The sequence below is a fragment of the Cupressus sempervirens genome, chromosome 5 (genome assembly GCF_028749045.1).
Source record: "Cupressus sempervirens isolate cs-2001-9-10 chromosome 5, ASM2874904v1, whole genome shotgun sequence".
Lineage (NCBI taxonomy): Eukaryota > Viridiplantae > Streptophyta > Pinopsida > Cupressales > Cupressaceae > Cupressus > Cupressus sempervirens.
Window position 1 is genome coordinate 918,877,019 of NC_143122.1, and position 12,668 is coordinate 918,889,686.

A 12,668-nucleotide genomic window follows, 5' to 3' on the forward strand; every position below is an offset into this window, starting at 1 on the left:
AACGTATTCGATGTGTTTCTTTAGTAATGCCCAAAGGCATTCCACAACAAATTCCGTAGTGGATGACATCAAAAATATTTCTCATGCAAGCTCTTCATGATATGTCAACGTCAACGAAGACCTCGATGCATTTCGTCGAAGTTTCATCGTGACTAGCAATTTCCCAGGGCTTATCCGTCACAAAACAATAATGAAATTTAACGCAACACGGAGAGGCCTATCTGTTCGTTGGTAGGCCAAAATGGAATCACCCAACCAACTGCAAGAAATGCTTACCTTCTATGTGTTTTCTAGGAAATGCCGAATCATAAAATCAGTTAGTTATCTAAAGAGAACAAACTAACGAGGCATTTAACATTTTGTAGAAACAACTCCACTTATATGCTATCCACCGTCTTGTACACCATGCCCGCTTGCCTTCATAAAGACTGAAATGGAATATCAAACGAGAAGCCCATGTATTTCACAATTTGTTTGTACTTCGTTAGAATATCCACAAGGATTTCCACCAAGAATTATACGTTGCTTGATATCAAAAAGAGTTTTCTTGGGCTCTGATCCCTACGTCCATGAAGAGCTCGATGAAACCTGCGGGCCATCGAAGGTCCATGCCGACTAACGAATTGGCAGGTCCTAATCCTGTAAGATAATAATGAAGAGAGAAGCCTATGTGTTCGTTCCTATCTCGAAATGGAATCGGCTGAACAATTGCAATAGCCTTCTTCCTATGAAAGGCGCTACAAAATATAATTGCTAACAAATTACCCTCAGAGACCCTCTAAATCACATATTAGGATGGCTAAATTCACTCACCCTACACGGGCCTTCCTTTTCTTAACTTGTGTTTCTCTTTTCCTATTATCATCACATGCAGGAAACGTTACTTTTAGCTTCCCTCCTCTAACAGGTATAGAAAGGAAAAACGATGCCACATATCAAGAGAGTAATCAAGGAGCCCTGCAGCTTACACGAAATGAAGCATCAGGGAAGCTTAAGAACAGTTCTGGCTGGGCTTATTATACTAACCGTATTTCGCTATGGAATAGGTCTACTGGGGCTCTGGCCAATTTTTCAACTTACTTTCAATTCAATATTGATCTGAACAACGAAATATACGATAATCATGGAGATGGACTTGCGCTCTTCATGGCACAATTCGAACTGGAACCACCAGAGGACGCTTATGGTGGATTTCTTGGCTTGTTTAATGAGGAAAGCTTTAAACAATCATCTTATCAGATGGTTGCTGTGGAGTTTGATACATACAACAACGACTGGGATCCTGAAGACAATCATGTTGGGATCAACGTCAATAGCATTTTCTCGAAGTACATCAAGATTGGCTTCTCGGCTGCCACTAGAGAGTACACAGAGACGCACACCGTAAAAGTTTGGAATTTTACTTCTGAATATTCGTGGGAAGTCGGACCTCCTGGTGAATTACTTAGAAATGGCAATGCAAACAGATTTTCTATGAAAGTTTATTTGATATGCGTGTTCTTCGTTGTTGTGGTCCTATGTGGCTTCATAGTTGTTCGCTGGTGGCAGTATTTCAGAAAAAGAGGAAGAGAAGGTAAGGCTAGGGAAGAGAGAGATCCAGAGCTGGATGAATGCTGTTCTCATGGCCCTCGAAGCTTTTCCTACGCCGAGCTCAGTGCCGCGACAGGAAATTTCTGCGAGAAAGAAAATCTTGGACAAGGCGGCTTCGGCGGCGTTTACAACGTAATCTTGTGCGGCTTTTAGGATGGTGCCACGAAAAGGGAGAGTTACTTCTGGTCTACGAGTACTTGCCAAATGGGATTCTGGATAAACACATTTTTGGGGAAGAGGAGGATACGCTGGATTGGAGTCGAAGATATAGTATCGCCTGTGACATTGCCTCTGCTCTTGTTTATCTCCACGAAGAGTGGGACCAGCGTATCGTTCATCGAGATGTGAAGGCAAGCAACGTAATGTTGGATTCTGATTTCAATGCCAAGTTGGGTGATTTTGGTTTGGCGAGACTGATGGAACATGACCAGGAGGCTTCCCATACAACCATGGTGGCGGGCACGCGGGGGTATGTTGCTCCAGAGTGCTACATAACAGGTAAAACCAGTCCAGAAGCTGACATGTACTGGACCTTCTGATGTACGGACCACTTTCATTCGTAGATAGCATTCCTGAAAAATATAACACATCTGTTGCATTTTCAAGCTATCCAGTTGTTGTCGAAACTGCATTTGAGATCTATAGAAATTATCCTTAAGAAATACAGTTGGGTTTTGTATATTTTCTCTGTTGCCTTATCCACCTAAATTTATCCTATTTTGGCTTGTAGGATGAGGTGTTTCAGGAACACGCTCTTTTGTTCTTGAATTTTCATTCTGGTGACTCATTTCCACAAATACAGGTAATGCTTGATTGTACCTCTCACTTGATTGAAAATATACTTCATGTCTCCCTTGTGTTTCAAAATGAGATACTTCATCAGATGTTCGTTGACGAGTAATTCTATCCCTATTTTGTAATTCCAATTCTTGTATTAGCAATCCTGCCCTTCTTCTAGCATAATTTAGTCGTCGGAATTCATTTTTCCTTCTTCTTTCTTCTTCTCTTTTAGCTTGTGTCATTTGTTCTTGTCGTTGTCTACAATACTCTCTCCGGTATTCTCTCTGGTATCCTCTTTGTTGCTCCATTTGGTATTGTCTTCTTTCTTGATCCGATTGGAAATTCATACTTGATTTATTCATTTCTATGAAATAAATTTGTAACCAAACATTAAAAAAATAGTAGATTTAGTAAATTTTTTTTTATAAAATTGGTTTAAAATGTCACATTAATTTTGTGGCATTGCACTTTAGATAAGATAGATATTTATTCATTTCTAATTAATAGTTTAACAATTCACAAATACATATAGGAGAAACTTTTTTGTGTAGATAAGATCTACAAATATACTAAATACCAAATAGTCTTGTATGAATAATACTAAATTTATTTAAGACAAAGGAAAAATAACATACGTTCATCAAAATTGATAAGTCGAACAAAAAAATTAATAAAAAAAATTGATAATGTCAAATAATATGACTCCTAGATTTCATTATAGTGATGCAAAAACATGTGGAATTCATCATTGAGGAAAAGGTTATTTTAATATAAGGTTGAAATTTATAAATTTGAGAAAATTTGAACAAAATGTTAGAGATTATATCAAGGCCTAGGACCTACTTCTTACACACATCACAAGGCAAGGTAGAGACCATGTAGTTTCTATTCTAATAAAGTTTTTAAGAATTTTTTTTTCATAAATTTTGTTCTTTAAAAATACATAACTAAATGATACCTATAATTTTAAACTTTCTTTTATTATCAAGCAATAAAAAATTATTTTCCCATAAGTCTATTCTCAAAATATGTATAACAACAATACAATAATATTAATCAATCAATATAACATGAAAAATAGTATAATCTAAAAGTTTATACATTAAAAATGATCTATCTATTAAAAAGATTACTACTCATTAATAAAAATTAATGTATCATGCATTATAAATATATAAATTAATTATAATTGTACATGTGTATCTATGTTTATTTATCTAAACATGGATGTTTGATAAACTATATAATGGATTGGTTTCAAATCATTTTTCCATTTCTTAAAAAAATAACTCCTATTTTTATTAATGAGTTTCCTTAAAGTATTAGATTTAAATTGCTTCATCATGTATAATGAGCTTATCTAAATTATTCTACTACTATTTAATATCATGATAGTAGTTGATAAAACCTATAATAGTATAATTAGCTAAATTCAAATCCATCTACTTTTATTTAATAGTACAATAATAGTTCATAGGACCTATAACATAGAATTAGTTGATTAAAAAAATTTCTACTTTTGTTGAAAATCTTAATAATAGTTTGTAGGAGCTATAATTGATATAAATCTCATCTACTTTTATTTAACATCATGATAATAGTTCACATGACCCATACTATATAATTAGTTGATCTAAAATCTATCTACTACTCTTCAACATGATGATGATAGTTCATAGAATGCAACACTTATATAAAGATTTAAAATCTTACAAGATGAAATCTAAAAACAGTGTTGCACCCATCTACTACTACATTTTTAATTCTTGTTAAAATATTTTGCATATTAATTTAACTAAATCATAATTTTATACTAATATATTTCTTGAGAACAAATTATTTATTTAAATAAATTTTTAAAATTGTAAAACATATAATTATAAAAAATGGCAAACAATTATTATTATTAATCCACATAGTAAATAAATCTAAACAAATTTAAAAGGTTTTCTAATATCAATAGTTTGAGAGCATATCTGAATTTTAAGAATATAAAATGAAAAATAGCACAATCTAAAATTTTATATATTAAAATTGATCTATCTATTAAAAAGATTACTACTCATTAATAAAAATTAAAAATTAAAACATATAATTATTAAAATTGCAAACAATTACCATTATTAATTTTATTTGAAAATAGCTTTGTAATGTTATTTTAATAATAGATAGAGGAATATAATCATTGATTCAAATAATCTAATGAAGAAGTCAGATTAATTAATACTATAATATCTAAATTCTAAAAATCTAATGTTTTGAATGAAGAGAAAGAAATAGAAAGAAATCTGCAATTGAGTAGAATTTCTAATATAACAAAGTTTCTAAGAAAATTTAAGGAAAGTATGTAGATTTCAAAATAGGAAAAAACTACACAATAAAAGTTTCTAAAATGGAAGAAATACAAATCTACAATGTTTCTAATTGAGAAGAATTTCTATTCTGTCAAAGTTTCTAAGAAAAATTAAGGAAATTATAGAGCTTTGAAAATAAGAAAAAAAAACACAATAAAAGTTTCAAAAATAGAAGAAATCAAAACACATAAACATACATAATCAGAATAATGATCCTGTTGCTCAATCCAATATTGAATAGAAATCATAATATTGATCTTGTTACTCAATCCAATGTTGAATAGAAATCAGAATATCAATCTTGTTGTCAATACAATGTTGAATAAAAAAGAAAATAGGCTCTTGCCATATATAATGCTGATGTGTGATGGTTCAACTTCAAAGAATTGAAAACATGTAATGCGTAAAAATGGAGCATAAGGCAAGACATTAGAGGAAGAATTTGTGCCCACAATTATTTTGAAAAACAATGACTCAAAGACATATACTAGTGGAAGTCAATAGTTCATTTCTCCTGTGACTTTATTTTCACCAATCTCTGTTACATCTAATTCAAGTGAAAAAGATATTAGAGATGGCACTGAACATCTATTTTTCCTAATAAACATGATGACTACACACCAAATGTGGTGTTTCCAAGTACTTCAAACTCTTCATATGCTGGTCTAACAATAGATACTGCTGTAATAAATAATAACAGAAGTTGAGGGGGTTATGTCCCCCCCTTCACGTGTGGACTTTTCTTCCCCATGTGTAGACAATGTGCCAGTAGTTGTAGTAGCTGCTTTGCCTCCCTCAACTGCTATTCAACCAGCAATTGCAAAGCCATTTGATAGCTCTTAACCCATGTTGATAAACATCTAGAACATGCGGAAAGGAGTTGTAGTTAGCAATTTAGAGGGAAATATGTCTAATTCAAGTGCACTCCATAGGAATGAGGAAAATACTAATCCTCAAAATTCTAAAATTGCTCAAGGACTCAGAAGATCATCTCGATAGAGAAAACTTTTAGCAAAGTTCTTTAATTATGAGTTGTTAGTTGCAAAGGAGGCAGAACTGTCCTTAGTAGTGTTTGATCAATTAGAGCCTACAAATTACAAAGCTGCTTATATAACTTTAGATTCAAAAAAATGGCTAGATGCCATGAGGGAGGAAATGGATTTGTTGATAACAAATCAGAGTTGGGATTTGGTGCCTTTACCACCTAATAGGCAATCTCTAAAGAACAAATGGGTGTATAAAATAAAGGAAGAAGATGGCGGCAAGGTTTGTTATAAGGCCAGATTAGTGGTCAAAAGATATGGATAACTATAGGGCATCGACTTCAATGAGATCTTCTCCCTGGTATTCAAGATGATTACTATTAGAGCCATTCTAGGCTTGGTTGCTACATGGGATCTTGAGCTGGAGCAGTTGGATGTCAAGACTGCATTCCTACATGGTGATCTAGATGAAGAACTTTATATGATGCAACTAGAAGACTTTGTAAAAAAAGGAAAGGAGCATCTTTATTGCAGATTGAAGAGAAGCTTGTATGGACTGAAGTGGGCCCCCAGGCAATGGTACAAGAAATTTGATAAGTTTATGGTTGAGCACAAGTTCATATGCTTAGAGGCTGATCCATGTGTTTATTATAAACAGTTTCTCATAGGTGAATTTATAATTCTTGTACTATATGTGGATGATATGCTAGTTGCCAAAACTAGTATGAAGATTGTTCATGAATTGAATAAGCATTTGGCAAGCAGATTTGTAATGAAAGATTTGGGGGCAGCAAAGAGGATACTTGGGATGACCAATTCATGGGATAGATCCACAAGGAAACTTTGGTTATCTCAAAAGCAATACATTGAGAAGGTATTGGACAAATTTGGCATGCTAAATGCCAAACCAATTTGTGTCCCTCTAGCATCTCATTTTCGTTTGACTACTAAAATGTGTCCCACAACACATGAGGATACAAAATTCATGAAGGGAATCCCTTATACTTCAGCGGTTGGTAGCATTATGTATGCTATCATTTCTACACGTCTAGATATTGCTCATGCAGTGGGAGTAGTTAGCTAGTTTATGAGTAATCTTGGCAAGCCTCATTGGGAGGTAGTTAAATGGATTCTCCGGTATCTTAAAGACACCTCTACTTTCTCTTTATGTTTTGGAACAGATAAGCCAGCATTGCAAGGGTTCGTAGATTCAGATCTTGGTGGTGATTTAGACAAGTGGAGATCTACCTCAGGTTATGCTTTCACATTTGTTGGTGCAGTGATCAATTGGGGCTCTAGATTGCAACATTCAGTCGCTCAATCATCTGTTGAAGCTAAATACATGGCTCTATCCGAGGGGGCCAAAGAGATGGTATGGTTGCAGATTTTGTAAAAAGAATTGCTTTTCCAACAATAAAATTTTAACCTTTTCTATGACAACAATAGTGCTATATTCATGAGCAAGCATCATACATCTTAGTGATGCTCGAAGCACATTGACTTGTGTTATCATTACATTCAGCATGTGGTTAAAGAAGAAAAACTTCAAGTCGTCAAGATTGACACAAAATTAAATCCAATTGATGCCCTCACGAAGGTTGTAACACGGGAGAAGTTTGAGTTTTGCCAAGCTTCTCTCAGCATTTCTAGCATGTGATAGCAAGGTTTAGAGTAGGGGAATAGCTTGTTACAGCAGTGGTTGGATTGTTGGGGATATGAAGCTCAGCCATTTTTCATTATTCCCTCCAAGAGACTCTGTCTCTTCAATTCTTCTGCTGACATTCAAGAGTCTCCCTTGAAGCTCTTTTATATATTCTATTCGCTGTAACTTGTGGATGTACTTCTGGATTAAATAATATATTCTCCTGCTCAATGTGGATGTAGGATTTATTGGCCGAACCACGATAAATCTGTGTACTCTGTTTTTGCATTCTTGTTTGCACATTTTATTGCTTTTCTAACTTTTACAACAGCTTACCAAAAATGAAGCATCGGGTAGGCTAGGTGGCAGCAATGATTGGGCATTTTATAATAAATCTATTCCCCTATAGGACAGATCCTCAAGCTCTGGCTTTTCTACCCATTTCCAATTCGTTATTAACATGAACAACAATATTTATGACAATCATGGAGACGAGCTTGCATTTTCTGGCACCTCTCGAGTTGGAACAACTAGAGAACGCTTCAGGCGGAGGTTTCAGCTTATTCAATGTGGAAACCTATAATGGATCTCCCCATCCCGTGGTTGCCCTGGAGTTTGACACTTACAACAACGAAATGGATCCCAATGATAATCATGTTGGGATTGATATCAATAGTATATTCTCAAAGTTGACTGTTTCTCTCAACAACCCCAGACTATTCAATACCTCTTGCTACCTGTATCTATTAAACGGTAAACCATGGGATGCCTGGGTGGATTATGATGGTGTAGAAAAGAGTTTGCGTGTCTTTCTCTCTTGTAATCCAAACAACACCAATGTTTCTTATAAATCCAAAAGCCCTCTGTTTAATTGTATAATAGGTCTGCGCGACTATCTACCAGAAAACATCAAGGTTGGCTTGTCGGCTTCCACAGGACACTTCACTGAGACACGTGGTGAGAGTTTGGAATTTTTCTTCTAACCATTCGTGGGAAGTCCGAGCTGCTGTGGATGGAACTACAAATCACGATAAAAGAAGATTTATTGTCCAAGTTTTTTTGATATGTCTGTTCTTCGTTGTCGTTGTCTTATGTGGCTATATAATAGTTAGGTGGTCGCAGTATTTCTGAAAAAGCAAAAGAGGAGGCGAGGTGAGGGAAGAGAGTGATCCAGAGCTTGACGAATGCTGTCCTCGTGGCCCCCGAAGCTTTTCCTATGTCGATCTTAGCACCGCAACATGAAATTTTTGCGAGAAAGAAAAGCTTGGGCATGGAGGCTTCGGCAGCATTTACAAAGGCATCCTGCCCTGCACCGGAGAGGTGGTGGCTGTCAAACGAATAGCGCAAGGTTTGAGACAAGGAAGAAAGGAGTATGTTTCTGAAATTCAAACGATCAGCAGGCTGAGACACCGTAACCTTGTGTGGCTTTTAGGATGGTGCCATCAAAAGGGAGAATTACTTCTTGTCTATGAATATTTGCCAAATGGGAGTCTGGATAGACACATTTTTTGGAAGGAGAAGGATACTCTGCAGTGGGACCAAAGATACAGTGTCGCCTGTGATATAGCGTCTGCTCTCGTTTATCTACATGAAGAATGGGACCAGCGTGTCGTCCATCGAGACATAAAGGCAAGCAACGTAATGTTCGATTCCGATTTTAATGCCAAGGTGGGACATTTTGGTTTGGCAAGATTAATTGAGCGTGATCAGGCAGCTTCCCATACGACCGTGGTGGCTGGCACGCGGGGTTATGTAGCTCCAGAGTGCTATATAACGGGGAAGACCAGTCTAGAGGCTGATGTGTACAGCTTTGGGGCGGTTACTCAGGAAATCGCGTGCGGAAGGTGGCAGGTTGATCACAGCCTTGAAGAATAGTACAATTGCAGACTGGTAGAGTGTGTTTGGGATTTAAATGGAAAGGCAAAGGCACTGGATGCAGCAGATGAGAAACTTGGTGGAAATTTCAATGCGGGGTAGATGTGGAGTGGCTGATTGTTGTGGGGCTGTTGTGCACCCAAAATGAGAGAGGTGATAATGGTAATTAGAAGTGAAGTTGGACTACCATACGTTCCTTCGGATTTGCCGCTAGCTGTGTGCAGCCAGTGTACTCCGGTTATAATGAGTTCAGGCTTGTCGAGCTCTGTGGTGCTTCTTTCCGGGGTGTCGTCAAGTTCACCAGTCGTCAGGTCGACGGTTTTTTTTACTCGCGACTACAACTGGTTGTGAAAATCTATCGTCGAGCCCTCTACATTTCACGACTAGCCTTGTCAATTTAGACTATATCAAATTGAAGTGGGAATCTAGAATGGAAATTTCATGTTATAAATCTGTGTTTGGAAAAAATAAAAAACATAATTAATTTTGTTTTATAATTTATATTGGCTTTCTTTCCTGTCATTTCTTCAGTATATATGCAAAAGTTTTACCTAGTTCAATTATGCAAGAGGCTCCTAAGCAGATTTCGAATATGAGATGCATGTACACCTTTTTTTGACAACACATGATCTTACAAAATTGTCACACGATCAAATGCTGAAAATTCAGCTATAACAACATATAATTGTCACAACGATGCTTTCCCAAAAGCTATTGTTGATTTATTAGCATTACAAATAATTAAAAAATTCACATGCTAATATGCTATTATAAAGATTGAAATAAAACTTTTACCTTAGAAGATAATCAAGATTAATTTTTAAAAGAGAGGAGAAAAGAGGGAAGTTGAAGAGAGATAGAGAAATATATATGTATATGTCAATGAAAAAGAGGGAGAGCGAAGAAAATAGATAGATAAAAACAAGATAATGAGGCAGAGGGAAAAATAAATTAAGAGGTAATATGTAGAAATAGATAAGTAAAATATATTCATGAAAACTATCAAATATGTAATAAATAGAACTATAATAATATTGTATAGTAAAATAAATAAAAGATAAATTCAAACATTTAAAATTTAAAAAAAAACAAATTACAAAAAAAAATATTTTGATATTAAAATATTCTAGTTATTTGTAATAAGATTTTTTTATTTTAAATAATTATTGATTACTCAATGTATATTTTTGTTATTAGTTTATTTTTTAAAATGTGTTACTAAATTCAATTATAACTAATTTATTTTTTATTAATTAAATTTTACAATTCGTAGTAGTTTGTAAAGTATTAAGTTTATTAAATTTTACAAAATTGTGTTACCAATCTCTACAATTCTTGTGACATATTTGTATAATAGAGATTGTGTTTGTGGAGACTTTTGTAGATTATAATCTCATTTTCCTCTAGTGTAAATAATAGAGAAATAGATATGGAAATGGAACAAAAGAAGTTGAGGAATGAAAAATCATGGATCTAATAAGAGTATGCACCATGTGATATCACTTCTTATAATCTGAACTAAATCAAACAATATAATTTTTTATTTCATCTCATTTTTGTTTGGTAAGGAATATATTTCTTAAACTTTTAAAATTTAAAATAATTAGTTTAAAATAATATATTCATATAAATGTAAAGAACAATTATTTATTTTGCTATTAATTTGCTTCATTTCAATTTTTTTTTTTAAAAATCTAATACACAATATGCAAAAGAAAAAACTAGTCTCGAGTTAAGAACAACAACTAACAAGTGTCATATAGTGGCTTGTATTTGTCACATTGTTTAATTAACTGGAATAGTAAAAGAATTTTTTTTAGAGTAATACAAAAATTTGAATGATACTAACAAAAATAATTGCATTTGATTGGTTGATATAGAAAATATTAATTAAAATCATTTAGGTCCATAGATAGTTTTTTCACTATTTTGGTTATAATTTTTTGAAATTTAATTTATAAATTTTAGTTTTAGAATGTGTTGGAAGTATCAAGTAGAAAGTCTAAATTGAGTTATTCTCAAATTTTGAATACGGTAAAATCTTTGTGCAAAAATGAATTCAATTAAAATAATGAGATTTCAAGGTGTAGGTTTGAAAATTTCAAACATAAGTTAATTGTGTAGAGAGAAGTACTCAAGGATTATAGTTTTCTTGATATCTGCTACAATTGTACAAAACTTCTAGTTTTGATATACAAAGGTATAGTAGTTTACTTGGCACAACATGTGCTCTTTTGGTCAAATTGCTATTGTCATTTTAATATTCTTGTTGAAAATAATTAAATATTAAAAGAAAGTAATGAATTTTTAGTTTTCATCCTTACATAGTTTTTTCACTATTTTTATTATAATTTTTTAAATTTTAATTTATAAATTTTAATTGTAGAATGTGTTAGAAGTATCAAGTACAAAGTCTAAATTAAGTTAGTTTGAAATTTTGACTATGCTAAAATCTTTTTGCAAAAATTAATTGGATTAAAATAATGAGATTTCAAGGTATAGGTTTCAAAACTCACATGGAATTAAATTGTGTAGAGAGAAGTTCTCAAGGATTATAGCTTTCTTGATATCTACTATATGTGTACAAAACTTGTACTTTTGATATACAAAGATATAGTAGTTTACTTGCCATAACATGTCCTCTTTTCATCAAATTGTCATTGTCAATTTAATAGTCTTGTTGAAAAAAATTAAATATTAAAAGAAAGTAACAATTTTTTTTTACAGAGTCAACTTTCTTACTTAAAGATTTAACCCACATAAAGATAAATGAACTAAAAATGAAAAAAAGTTATAAATAATATTAATAAAAATAAAATTATTTATCAATTTTTACATTAAAAAATACTTTTAAATATTGAATTGAAACAAACCAATCAAAAAAATTGGAAGATTTGCATTTGTCACTATTACTATCATATGACATCATAACATTGAAATTTTAACACCTTACAACCTTAAATTCAAAATCTCAATTAAAAACCTTTAATTACTAATAATAGTAGCCAACTTGTTATATAGCTCCACTATTCAATCATTATGCTTTAAAAGATTAGAATAAAAGTCTATAGTTGGTAATTCTTTTATAAACTGCTAAGGTGGATAAACTTAGTAGGTAACCCTCAAAATGAGGAGGAACTAGATTTGAAGTTTCTATTCTTGAAAACTAAGCATGTAGTTATAATAAGTTGAATTCATACGAATTATACATCTCAAGTCCTTTTCAAACCATTAGTTTCTATTAAACTTAATTGTATTTTAGTGTATAAATCTTTTAATTAAATTGAGAATTTATTAAACATGTTTTATATGGTTGATATTTTTTTTTTTTTTTTAGACTGTAAGAATCGGTGCAACACGACCCCCCTATAAATTGTAGTGCGCCTGGTAAACTTTTTAACGTCACCGGTAGTGCTGGCGCGACACGCCCACCGGTACCACGAG

At 33.1% G+C, this 12,668-nt stretch overlaps 1 pseudogene; it reads left to right on the top strand.

The window, feature by feature from the left end:
- The first annotated feature begins 795 nt into the window (after positions 1-795).
- On the top strand, positions 796-9,575 carry LOC149558937 (L-type lectin-domain containing receptor kinase IX.1-like; annotated as a pseudogene).
- The last annotated feature ends 3,093 nt before the right edge of the window (positions 9,576-12,668 follow it).